Below are 8,762 nucleotides of genomic sequence, written 5' to 3' on the forward strand. Positions count from 1 at the left end.
AGCCCATTTAAATGTCTTTATTCAGAGGCATTCTTAGGCTTCCCAACCAAAAGCACCCCTGGCAAAAGAGGGGTTAAAAATAATACAATGAAAATTAAATCAGAAATGTATACATATACCAAAACATCACAATATACCCCATAAGTATTTATAATTATTATTTGTTATTTTAAAAATTTTTTAAACTTAGAAAAAAATGTTATGACTATCTGAAAATTTAAATCAAAATTAATTTTCTTTTTATTTTTTAACTGGAAATTTGACCCATAAATACAACCCATGAACAAAATTAATCTAGGTATATTTTTGCATTGGCTGTTGGGTTTCATTATAAATATTGGTCACAAATCAATAAGGAGAGAAGAAAGGAGAGAAAAGAAAGAAGAAGCAGGAAAGGCATTTTGCAATTGATAAAGCTGCAAGCTCTTACCTCCTGTCTTACAAAAAAAAAAAATTTATTTGCATGCCTCTACCTCTACTGTCTTAGTTAAATTTTTAATCACTCATCTGAGAACTGATACAGCAAAACCACTCATATTTTCAACTCCTGAGGAAGTAAATTACTTACGTTGGGTTTTTTTGGTCTTTTTTTTTGAGACAGAGTCTCACTTAGTCACCCTCAGTAGAGTGGGATGGAGTCACAGCTCACAGCAACCTCAAATTCTTTGGCTTAAGCAATTCTCTTGCCTCAGCCTCCCAAATAGCTGGGACTATAGACACCTGCCACAACACCTGGCTATTTTTAGAGATGGGGTCTCACTCTGGATCAGGCTAGTCTCCAACACATAAACTCAGGCAATCCACCAGCCTCGGCCTCCCAGAGTGCTAGGATAACAGGCATGAGCCACTGAGCCTGGCATTACTTAGTTTACTACCTGACATGTAAAATGTAAGTCAGTATTCAGATGTTTCCACACAAAAGCCTGAGTTTGGGTGTAACAAACTACTTTACAACATCTTGTCCTACATCTCTTTCCAAAATATGTAAGTGACATTCAAATATTTTCCCTTTGTGCTGATATTTTACTCTCTTTAACTTTCTCTTTCTCCCCCTTCCCCTTCTTTATGCCAGTCTGTCTTAGGGCTTAGATTCCTATGTGTTTGTGTCTCAGGTCTGTTAAACTCAGCTGACCCACCACACCCCAACCAGAAACTTCAAAAGAAGCTATGAACAGGAGTGCTTGTTCTAGCTGGAAGATCACTCTGAGTCCCTCCCTGTTTACTCTTGAAATGTTATTCCTCCTTTCATCTCCCCTTCTCAGATACTGGCACAATAACCCAGCTCTGACGTCTGCACCTAAACCTCCAGATCCCAGGCTGTCACAGAGATTTCTATTTCATTTTAATTCTGCGGTTTTGCGCAGTTAACTTTGCAGTCTCTACTGCCCTGACTGAGAAGTCTCTCCACCTAGGAGCAGCCTTAAAAACCTCAGAGGACAGGGACTTTGACCTCCTTTGCCCTTTCTCATGCAGCAGAACTAGACCTGGAAAGACCCTCTGCCATTGACCACACTTCAAACAGGATTTCTACATGACTCCCCTTGGGATATCATTGATGTTCTTCTGTGAATCACATACATCTTTCTCCACATTCAGACCTACTTCAGCAAAGTTACCTATCTAATAGAAAAGTGGCCTTTTCCTGAAAGCTTTCCTGGGCCATGGGAAAGTACAGTGAATTACACCTCACAACCCAGAGAAAACTTCCAAAAATTGTTTTTTACCCGTCTTCTTCCAATCCCCACATCATACAAGAGTAGCCTTATCCATCTATCTCTCTCTCTCTTTCTCTCTCTCTCTTTGAGCCTTTGGCTCATTACTGTTCTCTAAGTTGACTAAAGCTATTGAAAAAAAAAAAGAATGCGAATGATCTCTATGAACTAGTGTGAAGCAATTTCCTAGAGATGTTGTTAAGTGACTTAAAGCACAGTGCAGCAGAGCATGCATAGTACACCACCTTTTGTGTAAAAAGGACCAGGAAGAAATCATACCTACACCTTTGAATCTTCACATAAAGAAACAAGAATGAAGAACTATGTCGCATGAAGTTGGTACCTGCAAGGGATTAGGAAAAGGCAGTGAAATAAATAAAACACAAAGTATAACACTTCCCTGAGAATTCCTGTATTTGTAATTTTAACACGAAAGCATATTAATATTTTACATTCTCAGAGAATAACCATAAACTTACAAAAGAATAAGAGAAGAAAGAACTAAAACTGAATGCAACTGCAACAAAGAATTCAAAGCTACTTCAAAAGAAATTAATAACCCAATCTTATTTTAAAAGAGGTGGCGTGGCAAGGAAAGCCTGAGCCTGCATAGCTGATGATCACAGTATCTGTCATCCCTGGCCTTGGGCAAGGTGTAGGGGAGGGATAGAGAACACCAGAGACATACCGAAATCTTTTTGATAGGTTGGTTTTTCAGGGTTATGGACAGAACAATTCTGTAATTATTTCACATGTATTGGAAAGATTGAACAAATGAGTAAATGTTCAACGTTGCTGGAAGCCAGAGTTTTCTGTGGAAAGGGGACAGTAATTTATAATGGAGAAGGTAAGAACTCAGTGAATTTGGATCCAAATTGGTAATATCAGTGTAGACTCAAGATTTCTAAAAAAAAAGATATATATGTACACACGTATATGCATGTATATGTATACACGTTTGTATCTATGTATGTATACACATGTTGCATATGTATATATATATCTATATGTCTCCATATATTTATTAAAGTAGCACTCATCACACCCGTGCCCAGATTTTAGTCCCTAATCCCATTCCCTACTGCAGGGAACCAGGAATCTCAGCTTCATTGCCATCAGTCTTCATGCAACTGTTCAAATTAACACTTTTTAATTAGTTTTTAAAGATGAATATTATTAATCTGTAAAGATCACCAATGGTCTCCAAATTTGTTTGTATGATGTATATGAATGCTCAAATTTTAATGTTTTTAAATCAGATCAAATTCCTAAAGTACTTTGGTAAATAACTTGCTAAAATCTGTAAAGAATGCTCTACTGTAATTCACAATAGGACTAAGCTGATCAGGCTCTATGGGATTTTAGGATAGCCAAAGTGTCAATATGTCAAAGGCAATACCACTCTGTCCATACCTATGGCATGAAAGAAACAATTATTTAGTAAATCATTAACTTTCAAACATATATTTTGCTTCAGCAAGCTTTTTCTAGATTAGGTAGAAGTTATAGAGGAAGATCTCTAGGCTGTAAGTTAAATCGAAGGTTTGCCATTAATACTTATTCTGCCCTCTCAGAATAACTGAGTGATGTTTTTTTTAATCCAACAAAGTTGATCATATAAAGAGATTCCAATTGTATACTTTTCGTTCATGCCTGTTTTGAATCCTATCTTGACCAACTTTTTGGCATCAGACTTAAGAGTTTCTTTGCCATCAACAGTGAACAGATTTAATTAATTAGTGAATTCTGAAGAGTGGCTTAACACACAGGAAAGAAAGTGCATGATCTTAACATGCTTTCTTAATAATGAGGTGGAATCACAGGTTTCTTCCTGGGAACCGCCAGTAGCCCTACCAACTCCCACTGACCAGCAAGTGACTCTCTCCGCTTCCTATTGATAAGGTCAATGGAGAAAGGAGTGGGCAAAGCTCAAGGAGAGAAAAACACTCTAATTAGCTAAACCTATACTCCACCTAGTTCAATTATAATCGGACCTAAGGTCTCACCCTAGTCAGCTTGCCAGACAGTATAAAAGTGTGGGTGTCGTGAAAACTCAAAACAGGAAAGAGGCCTGGATTTCATTCAAATCTATGGTTTATTATCCTGAAATAAAAAGCGAGGTTTAAAAAAAGTGAATACAAAAATAATAAACGAATTGATTAATATAAAATATTGGTATACATGGGGCTAAAACTCTTACCTTTGGTATAGATTCCAGAATTTTCTTCAGAACAAATCCTGCTTTAACCAACTAATGGATAGAATACAATTTATCAAACATATACAGTTGGTATTCCATGTCTGTGGGTGCCCCATTCATGGGTTTCACCAACTATGGATGAAAAATACTCTAGGACAAGGGAATAAAAATTAACAATACAATAATACAAAATAATACAAATTTTTTTAAAATACAGCATAACAACTACATAGCATTTACATTGTAGTCCATATTATACATAATCTAGATGGGATTTAAAATATGGCAAGATGTACATGGGTTATACGCAAATAAAATGTCATTTAATGCTCATACAAAGGACTTGAGCATCCATGGATTTTAGTCTCTAGAGGGGATGCCTGGAACCAACGTAGGTTAACAAGGCAAGACTATATAAAAAAAAATCACTGAAGTAAATTTCCCAATTTGTGAAAATCATTGCAGATGAAAAGAGGCAAGCAATGCATTGTTTTAGGCCAGTGGTTCTCAACCTGTGGGTCGCAACCCCTTTTTAACAATGAAAATACATTGCAGCATTAGGAAGGTGGAGAACCACTGTTTTAGGCCTTGTAATGTCAGTGAGAGAGTAGAGAAAATGAAAAACGAAATTAAAACACAACATGTTAGCCTTGAGAGGACACTACAGGGTCACCTGCTTGGGAGTTTGCAAAGCGGTTGCAGCTATTTGTCTTGCTTCGTTTGTTTGATTGGATTGTTTTAAACAGCACGCCCAGGTACCTCTTCATTCCTGGGGACTCAATCATAGCTTCAAAACCACCCCATTTCAGCCCCTAGTTTATTTCATGGGAACTACGAACCAGGTGCAACTGAAGTCCAGTATGAGACATAGGTGGTACTAACAATGAAATAAAAATAGTTTGTTGAACACATCCTGTGAACACTGCAAAGGCAAGGAGGGGGAAGGGAAGGGATCTCCCCCACATCTCTTCACTGAGCAGTTGGAGTGTTCGATCCTGACCAGAGCCCTGAGAGCAGGGGCCAAGCCTGGGAGAACCAGGCTGAGACACGCAGCCCACCCCAGGTACTAGAGAATTCCGGGGCCTCCAGAAGGGGAAGGAGGCCTGAAAGTCAGAGAGAGGCTGCCAGGCAAGAGTGAGTAAAGGAGCCCACAAGGTTCAGAATTGTCCACGCAGCAAGAGGCTGAGAGAGCACCTGTGATACTGTGGGAGGGTGGGGTCCCAGCGGAGGTGAGTTTACAGCCCAGTGAGGAGGAGTGCGCCAACACTAGAAAAGAATTCCCCAGAAGCTAATTCTTTAGTAGAATACTATTGAGATATTTCAGATTTAACATATAGGGAGATTTTGCTGGAAGGATGAGACAGTGAAATCTTCATAGGTTTTTTGCAAAACAAGTTTGTATATTACTAAGGTTTGAGCAATGCCTACCCCTATGCATCACAACTGCTTCAGAAAAACACTGAATTAAAATCCCTTGGATCCAAATGTTGGTCCTGATCCTGCGAACCATCAAAATCTAACTTGATGCTCTGACTTTGAAAGTGGCTGTCTGCATGTTAGATTAAAAAGTCACAAACTAGAAGGGTCATTAAAGCACTGGTCAGGCCTAGTGCCTCTTTTCCCAAAAGTTAAATATTTAAACCATTCAAATTGGGCATTTATTTACCTTAAGCCTAATACTTTCCCAGGTATATCAATGACCCATTGATTGTTCATGTCATACAACAAATTTTTGACTACCTGTTTGAAGTACCATATGGGATACAGAAGACGACTACCCAGGGCATCTCCTGCCAGTACTGGGGAAGGACGGAGTGCAGATAGAGGCACTGTTAGGTTCCAAAGTGAACCTAAAACTTTGTCAAAGATAAAGTTCCTGGGAAAATATCCATAAGGAAAGGAAAGAACATGTATTAGATGATATGGAAATGAAATAACTAAAAAAAAGCTGTCACTGCCTCCCCTCCTATGATCGTCTTAAAATTAACCCAGAAGGCATTAAGAGTTCAAGGAGCCATTGCTCACACCTGTAATCCTAGCACCCTGGGAAGCCCAGATGGGAGGATGATTTGAGGGCAAGAGTTGGAAACAAGCCTAAACAAGAGTCAGATGCTATCCCTACGAAAAATAGAAAAAATGAGCCAGACATGGTGACACGCTTGTCCTCCCAGCTTCTCCAGAGGCTGAGGCAGGAGGATCCTTTGAGTGTAGGAGTTGAAGGTTGCAGTCAGCTATTTAGCTCTGGCAACAGAGCGGGACTCCGTCTGGAAATAAAAAAAAGAGAGAGAGAGAAATAGAGTTAAGTAATTTTAAAAATCATAAATCAATGTGAAGCAAGTATAAGTTTACACAGTATTTATTATCCTAGTAGTGCTTCTTCAGTAAAAATCTTTGAAAAAATAACAATAAAAACCACTGTAAAATTCTTTAGAAAAAACAAATGGCATTTAATTTAAAAAGCTAGAAAATATATTTAACATGAAATATTGTTTATATCTTTATTATAGATGGAGGCCTTACAAATCCTAAAGATGAACCCTGAAATAGATAGCAGGACAAACATCATAAATAGATAGAGAAAAAGAGTTATGATTACTGATAGGAACATTTATAAAAGAATTTTCAAAAAGGACTTCATCCTCTTATAAAGTTCACAAATTGTATATAAAACCAGCACAGTATACCCCATTATTTCATTAATGTACACAGCTATGATATAACCAAAAAAATAAGAATAAATTGCTCAGTCATGGTTAAAAAAAAGAAAACTGGTTCAGTCCTCGAGGCGTCGGTGCTCCCCAGTGTTGGAATTTTGTTGCTAGTCGGCCGGTGAGCGCGTGCGTGGACATGGCCTCAACCGACTATACCCAACAAGCAACCCAAAGCTATGGAGCCTAGCCCACCCAGCCTGGGCAGGGCTACTCCCAACAGAGCAATCAGCCCTGTGGACAGCAGAGTTACAGTGGTTATGGCCAGTCAGATACTTCAGGCTATGGCCAGAGCAGCTATGGTTCTTCTTACGGACAGACCCACAACACAGGTTATAGCACTCATCAACTCCCCAGGGATATGGCTCAACTGGTGGCTATGGCAGTAGCCAGAGTTCCCAGTCATCTTAAGGGCAGCAGTCCTCCTATCCTGCAGCCGGCTCCTAGCAGCACCTCGGGAAGTTATGGTGGCAGTTCTCGGAGCAGCAGCTACGGACAGCCCCCAAGTTGGGGATACGGCCAACAGTCGGGCTATGGCAGACAGCAGCAGAACTACCGGCAACAGCAAAGCTATATCCCCCTCAGGGCTATGGACAACAGAACAAGTGCAACAGTAGCAGGGGACGTAGTGGAGGGGGTGGTGGAGGTAACTATGGCCAAGATCAGTCCTCCATGAGTGGTGGCAGTGTGGTTATGGCAGTCAGGACCGGAGTGGTGGTGGCGCTGGCTACAGGGGAGGCCAACAGGACCTCGGGGGACGCGGCAGGGGCCGTGGCGGTGGTTACCAACTGCAGCAGTGGTGGCTATGAACCCAGAGGTGGTGGAGGTGGCCGTGGAGGCAGAGGCAGCATGGGCGGAGTGACTGAGGTGGCTTCAATAAATTTAGTGGCCCTTGGGACCAAGGATTACGTCATGACTCCAACAAGATAACTCAGACAACAACACCATCTTTGTGCAAGGCCTGGGTGAGAATGTTACAATTGAGTCTGTGGCTGATTACTTCAAACAGATCGGTATTATTAAGACAAACAAGAAAACAGGACTGCCTATGATTAATTTGTACACAGACAGGGAAACTGGCAAGCTGAAAGGAGAGGCAACGGTTTTTTTTGATGACCCAACTTCTGCTAAGGCAGCTATTGACTGGTTTGATGGTAAAGAATTCTCCGGGAATCCTATCACGGACTCATTTGCAACTCGCCGAGCTGACTTCAACCGGGGTGGTGGCAACAGTTGGGGAGGCCGAGGGCGAGGAGGACCCATAGGCCGTGGAGGTTATGGAGGTGGTGGCAGTGGTGGCGGTGGCCAAGGAGGATTTTCCAGTGGAGGTGGTGGTGGTGGAGGACAGCAGTGAGCTGGGGACTGGAAGTGTCCTATCCTACATGTGAGAACATGAACTTCTCTTGGAGGAATGAATGCAACCAGCGTAAGGCTCGGAAACCAGATGCCCCAGGAGCTGGACCAGGAGCCTTTCATATGGGGGCTAACGATGGAGATGATCGTCGTGGTGGCAGAGGAGGCTATGATCAAGGCGGCTACTGGGGCCATGGTGGGGACCATGGGGGCTTCTGAGGGGGCTGGGGTCATGGGGACAGAGGCCGCTTTGGCCCTGGCAAGATGGACTCCAGGGGTGAGCACAGACAGGATCGTAGAGAGAGGCCATATTAGCCTGGCTCCTGAGATTCTGGAACAGCTTTTCCTCCTGTACCCAGTGTTAGCCTTGTTATTTTGAACCTTCAATTCCTCATCACCCATAGGTTTTTGTGTCAGACTATGTAATTGTAACTATACCTCTGGTTCCCATTAAAAACCATCGTTTAAAAAAACAAAGAAAAGAAAAGAAAACAAAACTGAGATGTAATACTTCATACATCAAAAAAAGAAATGTCAATATTTTATAATGATACAATTGAATATTTTTAAGGAAGCATTTTCTGTATATTGAGATAGTAGACAATTTCTGGGGGCTAATCAGACAATAGATATTAAAAGATCTTACAACTATTTATACTTTTTAACATAGTAACCATCTCAGGGAATTATGGTATGGAATAGTTACAGATTAACACAAAGATTATGAAAACGTTATGTGCTGTCCAATAACTTGGAAATCACATAAAGTAAAATGTAAATGGAAATAAG

General features: G+C 40.8%; 1 pseudogene across 1 annotated transcript; it reads left to right on the forward strand.

Annotated features, from left to right (window-relative positions):
• Positions 1–6,722: 6,722 nt before the first annotated feature.
• On the forward strand, positions 6,723–8,331 carry LOC100955386 (annotated as a pseudogene). The gene has a single exon (XR_152922.3). The product of XR_152922.3 is annotated as an RNA-binding protein FUS pseudogene (transcript).
• The last annotated feature ends 431 nt before the right edge of the window (positions 8,332–8,762 follow it).

The sequence above is a fragment of the Otolemur garnettii genome, unplaced genomic scaffold (assembly GCF_000181295.1).
Source record: "Otolemur garnettii isolate 467f Iridium unplaced genomic scaffold, OtoGar3 scaffold00006, whole genome shotgun sequence".
In the NCBI taxonomy this organism is placed as follows: Eukaryota; Metazoa; Chordata; class Mammalia; order Primates; family Galagidae; genus Otolemur; species Otolemur garnettii.